Below are 7,465 nucleotides of genomic sequence, written 5' to 3'. Positions count from 1 at the left end.
CAAGGAGGAAATGGCAGGGTCGTTCTCTGTCACCATTAGATGTAGCTTTGTCGGCAGTGATCACCAGTGGGTTGTCACAGAGTTGTACGCTGACTCAGCAACTTTAGGCCACGACACCCAACCAGCTTCATTTATTATTCTTGATACCTCATTAGGATATTATTATTTTCTATTATCTCATCATCATTAACTTTTTTGGCCTAAGAGAATCAAAGGAAAAGAAATAAGATGTGTGATTTATATGTATACATACATGCACATATATAACCGTAGATCACCTTCGCATGACACCTAATCACTTTTATTACATTAATCATGATCTCACCTTATCATTCTCTAATGTGACCGAATTTAAGAAGAAAGAAAAAGAATGAAGGGCGAGAAGGAGAGAGAATAAGAAAGTATGGAACCTTTGATCTTCGGCGCTCGAGATTCGTACCTCCAATAAAAAAATTAATCCAAAAAAGGAGTTTGTATCTTTCTCCTCTACACGTTGGTATAACTTTTGTTCGGTGGAAGTTGATGATGATATAGCTCCCCTTCTCCTTGAGTTCGGTCAATTGGAGTTCTAGGAGGTATAGATGATTTTTGACGTTTTCTTCTTGAGCAGTTCGGTCAAAAAGTTTTTCCGAAACTTTTATTGTTTTGATCTCATACAAAGGTAGGTTTTGGTAACTTTATAATAATTAAATATGAATTTGATAAGTGAATGTTGATTTAGTTGATTATTGTTTGAGTTGGAATGATTTTATGTTGAATTATTGTTGTTGCTTGTCATTTGTTGGTTTGGCTATGAGAAACAGCTCAACTGTGGTTGTTTTAATGGTTTTGGGACTGTTGAGATATGGTATTTTGAGAAAATTGATGAGATTTGGTGATTGAAAGATTAAATTAAAAGTTGAAAAAAATCGATAATCGAAAATCTCGAAAACGAATTAAAATACAAGTAATATTTTGAAAAGGAAGGATTAAGGGTTTCAGTTTTGGAATAAGAGAAAAATTAATATTTAAACTTTATTAGTAGATAATTAGTCAATGAATTAGTTTTTAATAAGGAAGATTAGAAATGCGAATATGATATCAAAATTGGATAGAGCTCATCGAAACGAGAATTTTGACACTAATTTCAAAGAAATCGGTAAAAAATTGGACCGAACGGGCCAAACCAGTTGAACCGGATCCGAACCGGGCTGTCGGTCCAACCGGACCAACACATTAAATGAGCCCGAAAGCCCTTTCTTCCTCATTTTCACCTGTGAGCGTGAAAGCTCCAGGGAGAACGAAAGCTCCCGAAACCCTTACGGCAACTTTCCGATCCTCGTAACTTCTCCGTCCGAGCTCCAATCGCTGCATCGTTTACGGCCACACGTTCACTGCGTCGAGCTCTACGTTTCTACCAGAACAATTTTATAGGTAACTTGCTATTTCACCTCAGTCTCTTCTTTCCCCCAATTTTCGAATTTTGAGTGGGAATGTTGAATTTCTTTGATTTCTGATGTTTTAGGATCTAATTAGCTTGAGGAAAGCGTTCACTCTTGCTTATGTGAAGCTTGGGTAAGGTGAAGATACGATAATTTTATTTTAATTTCATTAAATTTGAGTTTTGAGTATTAAATTGGATATATATGTGTTATGAATGTGTATTAGATTGTGAATAAATAATTGGAGCTTGAAATTGTGAATACTAGAACTTAGAGGAAGCTGATTAGTTGAATTTTGAAGGGCTGCCTTGATTTTAAATAATTTGCTTTGGTCGTTACGTGGAAATCGGCCAAGGTATGGTAATATATAATGTTCTGTGAAAACTTAGACTAGATGACCATAGGATAAGCTGAATTGCAACGGAATGGTATAATGCTTAGTATACTTGATATTTATGATGTGGTTTGATTGTGTAATAGAGATGGTTGTTATGTGGACATTTAATGAGATATGAGTGATGAGATATGGCTAAGTTAATGATTTTATAGGTTACATGCATAGTGGTTGAAGGCTTGATGGTTTTGTTTATATATATATAGTATTGATGGTTGGTGGTTGATGAATGGTGTAAGTATTGTTGAGTTTTGTTATTGACATGTGTTGTTGGATTTGGCAAGGTTAGAAAGGAATGAAATGGAAGTTTTGGAATGTAAATGAGTTTTAAGAGGTTTTGCAAAGTTGGTTTTTGGCCGAACTTCGGTGAGGCATAACTTGACTTTCGGACCCTCAATTTGCTTCTAACTTGTTTTGAAATGAAAATTGGGTTCACAATATTTATGCCACTCGATGAACGGGTGAAAAATATTGTTAAATGAAGAAGTTATAGGGACTGAAAGATTGCATCTATAAACTGCCCTGTTTTCAACAGGTTCCTGCTACTGCTGCATCACTACTGCATCTGCCTTATATTTTTTAAAAGGACGTACGCCCACGCGTACGCGTGGAGTGGATTTTTGGCGATGCGTACGCGACGAGTCCCATGCGTGCGCGTAAGGAGTAAACAAGCATGTTCACGCGTACGTATGACAAAAGGACGCGCACGCGAGCTGCAGTTTTACATTTCCACGCGCACGCGTGAGTCACGCGTACGCGTGGGCCCTATTTCAGCAAGCATGATTTTTAATGTTTTTAAACTAAAATTCAAACCTCTAAACCTCTAATTTCATTCCTTTAGTCATGAATATTAGTGTTACACCCGATAATAAAATGAAGTTAGGAAACGGGAATAACTTGGAGGTGAAGTAAAGCTGAAAAGAGATGAATTATTTCTGAGATGTCAAGAATAATTATGTATGAAATTTGGCTTGAATGATTTAATGATCTGAGATACGAGGTTCTCTGGATAAAGTGTCGTGGCTTGCCACCACGTGTACCAGGTAGAAAACTCGATACTTTATTGACCCTACGACGTAAGTATGACCGGGCACTATATAAATTCCCGGGAATGTAACCCCCATTGAGCAATATTGATTATTTGAGAAAAAGCTATGCATAGACTCTTGGAGATGCACGTCGGGGGATAGTCTAAGTTTTTTCAGACTTGTCGGATTGGCTGGATAACCGACAGATGAGCCTCATCAGCCATAGGATAGGCATGCATCATATGCATATTACTTGAATTACTTGCTTGTGCTTTAATTGGGTGTGCCTAAATGTACTTGCCATGTTAAATGTGTATTTGTTACTTGCAGTATTTGTAACCTTCCTGTGCTTGCCTTTATCTGTTTAAATGTCTGTGAAATGCATGATGGAGTTGGAGGTATGGAGGAATGGTAGTATGAGACTTAGATGTAAGATTAAGCTAAGTTAGGTTTAGGTTCTCTTAGAAAACCACCCTTTTATGACTTCTGTTTAATACTTTAAGCTTTATAATCTGAGTGACGACGTTCTAGGATTGCCTCTGGCATTCCCAGGACCTTATATATTATGTGTGTGGCACCTTTACCATACTGAGAACCTCCGGTTCTCATTCCATACTACATTGTTATTTTTCAGATGCAGGTCGAGAGGCATCTCGATAGTCGTCTGGACTCTTGAAGCGGAGTGGTTACTGGGTTATTTTGTTATGCTATGATGTATATATATATATATATATATGTACTTCGCTTTCTCTCCAAATAACTTATTCTTTTTGATCCTCTTAGAGGTTTATGGAGAGGCAGGATTGTGTATATGTACTTTTGGGTTTTGGGTATGTATGTATATATGTGTAAATATTCTCCGGCCAGTCTTGACTTCGCAGGCTGAGTTAAGAGTTTATTATTTTGTATCTTTGGCACTCTATTCCTACTTCTGTTATCTTATGTTTAATAGTTATGGTTTTCTTAGCACGCAAGTTAACTCGTTCCTTGAGCGTTGCGCTCTTATTTCGCGATTTTGATTTCCTCTATTCTTCAAGGCTCCTAGCATATTATAACTCTTCTGCTATTATATGTACATATTTTATTTTAGAGGTCGTAATACCACACCACCTCTGTTTTACAACTTAAGGGTAAAGCTTAGTGTGGTAGGGTATTACATTATGGTATCGAGGTACAATTTGTAATTATATAAGTTTTCAGGTATTTTGGGTAGTAAATAAAGTACGAGAGATAAAAATGGGTATTTCATAAAAACTCAGGGTTATTTTTATAAATATGAAAATAAGTGAGTGTTCCAAATGTAAATTACAGTATTTTATAATTCTTTTCCATAAGACACTTAGGGAAAGGCGAGGGAATAATGCGAAGATAAACTTTATTGTGAAATGAAAAGAAACAAAAGAAAGAAAGAAAGAAAGAAAGAAAGAAAGAAAGAACGAAAAGAAAATGAGTTAAGTAAAGATATGGTGGTAAGCCCACTGAGATTCGCTTTCCAGAGATACATCGGCCACTTCAGGGGATGGTCGCACCTGTAAGATAGATGTTGCTTACAAAGGTTATCAATACATACATTGGCTAGAGAGAGCCTCACCTGTAAGACAGAGGCTGCTTATAGAGGTTATGAGACTGGAAGACAAACTTAGACAAAAGTTGCTGAGTTAAGTGAAAATATAATTCAATAAATAACAGAAAACAAATATTAAAAGAATGTATTAACTAAAGGGACCTCTGCCACAGGAGAGCGGAGGGTAGGAATGAAAGAATGTATTAACTAGAGGAATCTCTGCCATAGTAGAGCAGAGAGCAAAGACTAAGATAGAGATGAATGCTGTTTGGGCCTTAGTGCCAAGTGTCTAGTGGGACGGCGATGCGTAACGCTCACTTGACACTATAGGGATGGCTCAGTGAGGACAGCGATGCATAACACTCACTGGAGACAGAAATAAAGGTTTCCCCATGAGGACGGCGATACATAACGCTCATGGAGGGGACGTTGGCTGAGATAAGGACGGCGATACGAAACGCTTATCTCAGGACCAGTGTCGGGAATCGGGCAATAAACCGACACATGAGCTCATGGCCTGTATAGGACTAGACATGCATCATACTTGTTTGCGCATATTTGTTTGTGATTGTGTTTTCTATGATTGTGTGTGCTTGTGATTGGTATGTTCTATAATTGCTGAGTTGGATTATACTTTGTTGACTGTTGTTATTGATTGAGAACATAATGAAACGAACTTAACTTCTAACCCTGACCCTTCTAAGAACTCCCCAGTTCTTACCCCCTATTTCTATCCCTTTCAGCTACAGGTCCGAAAGCTTAGTACAAAACTGCAAGAGCGTAGAAGATTCTGTTTAGAAGTTGAGTTGTTAGACTTTAATTTCCCCTCAACATTTATTGTTTTAGTTTTTAGAGGGGTAGGAATTATATTTGAGGATCTTTGAGTAAGTCTATGTATATAATACTACGTGGATATATATAGTTTTGTAATTAAATGATTTAAAGTACCGACTCTTCGTTTTCTTGGTGAAAGTTTCAGTTTGTATTCACGAAAGCTCAATATTAAATAAAAATAGTATAGAATAAAAAGGTTTAGAGGTAAGTAACGACTGAGCTTTTAGTACGATCATGAGGTGCTAAAAGGTAGGGTGTTACATTGTATGCGCATAAAAGAAAGCAGTAAAGAATTAACGCGAAAACAATAATGAGAAATCAGTTAAGGCTTTTGAGATGCTTTATCTTTCTGGATTAATACTTCTTACATACTACTTCAACAATGAATGGTTCATTTTATGACAAAGCTGTATGTGATTAACTCATGTCCTCTCATGAAGTTAATCTCCTCTAATTCATATCAAACGCCATTGTCAATGGTCATTCAATATGAACGAGGATGAAGCCCGCGCAATTCACACTCCTTTGTAGATCCTATTCAAAACGTCACAGACAAGGTCAGATCTTCCGGATCGGAGAATGAAGCTCAATGATTCTAGCCTTAGCGCCACAAGAACCTCATCACCCATAACTAATCGGATTATATGTCACATATCCTCGATTAGCCCAGATGAATTATTGGTTCAAGTGATGTATTATCAAGCTTTAGCTCAGTATTATTTGGATCCTTGCTCTTCTCTTTTTCTTATTATTCTTATTTTTATTTTTATTTTTTGCTGCTTTCTCTTACTTCAAGAATCAATATTTTTTATTTTTCAGAGAATCAATAATATTTCTCTAAATTCACTGTTCTTTCAAGAGTCAACATGCTTAACTTCAACATCAATTATATACAGTTAATTCATACATTCAGAAAATCAAGATAAGACCACCACATCTAAAATAATTGGAATAACTCATGATATAACTAGAAATCTTATGTACCTTTATTATTTCTTTTTCAATAAATTTTTCTTTTAAGCTTGGCGATGGATACATAAGATATCTTATAACACAACAAAGAAAAAAGAATACTAGAAAGAAACGAAATACTAAATGCGATCATGCACTAGAATAGAAAACAGATGATAAAATAAAGTACAATGAAAATAGAAATAACATAAGCAAAAGGGAGTATGAAACATGACCACCTCAGTGATGGCGGCTACTGCTCCTTCTGGTGAATCCTTTGGAGCGCTTGAGCTCTTCAATGTCTCGCCCCTGTTTCAGCTGCTCCACCCTCATGATCCTCTAATCTTTTATTATCTGATGAAGGATGACAGAGTGATCTTGATGCTCTATCCTCAACTGATCCACAGATGAAGTCAGCTCCCCTAGAGATGTATTCAGTTGATCTCAATAGTCACAGGAAGGGAAGTATATTTCCTGAGGCATCTTCGGGATCTCAGGTGGAGGCGCCTGAATAGGCTCATGCTGTGGTCCGTGTACAGGCTCCCTGACATTCTCCATCCTTCTCTTTGTGATGGGTTTGTCCTCCTCAATGAGACTGTCTCCTGCTATGCGAACTCCAGCTAAGTTGCACATGCGATAGATAAGGTGGGAAAATGCTAGCCGTGCTTGGGTGGAGACCTTTTCTGCTATCTTGTAGATCTCTTGAGGAATGACCTCGTGCACTTCCACCTCATTCCCGAACATGATGCAATGAATCATTATTGCTCGGTCAATGATAACCTCAGATCAGTTACTTGTGGAGATGATGGAGTGTTGGATAAGCTCCAACCATCCTCTAGCCACAGGTTTAAGGTCAAGCCTATCCAGTTGGTAGGGCTTGCCTTGTGCGTCCCTCCTCCATTGAGCTCCTTCCACACAGATGTCTGCAAGTACTTGCTTCAGCCTTTGGTCAGAGTTGACCCTTTGAGTGTAAGAGTGTGGGTCCCCTTGCATTCGAGGCAGCTGTAGCACCAATCTCACACTTCCTGGACTGAAATCCAAGATTTGTTCTCTAACCATGGTGCGCCAGTTTTTAGGCACTGGGTTCACACTAGTGTCATGCTTTTTGGTGACCCAAGCATTAGCATAGATTTAATAGTCATTGTATTTATAGTCATTTATTTTTTTATTTTTATTAAAATATATCTAATAAATAAATTAAGATAATTATATTTCACATAACTATATAAATATAACATAAGAAATTATATTATCAAAATATTATGTTAAAAAA

General features: G+C 37.1%; 1 long non-coding RNA gene across 2 annotated transcripts; it reads left to right on the top strand.

Annotated features, from left to right (window-relative positions):
* On the top strand, positions 1,268-3,503 carry LOC110268752. Of its 2 annotated transcripts, none has more exons than XR_002357173.1 (4): positions 1,268-1,413; positions 1,505-1,559; positions 1,648-1,776; positions 3,478-3,503. It is a non-coding gene; the product is annotated as an uncharacterized LOC110268752 (long non-coding RNA). The 2 variants fall into 2 exon arrangements; XR_002357174.1 differs by lacking the exon at positions 3,478-3,503 and adding an exon at positions 2,988-3,000.

The sequence above is a fragment of the Arachis ipaensis genome, chromosome B02, assembly GCF_000816755.2.
Source record: "Arachis ipaensis cultivar K30076 chromosome B02, Araip1.1, whole genome shotgun sequence".
Taxonomy (NCBI): Eukaryota; Viridiplantae; Streptophyta; class Magnoliopsida; order Fabales; family Fabaceae; genus Arachis; species Arachis ipaensis.
This window is presented reverse-complemented; position numbering and strand designations above follow the sequence as displayed.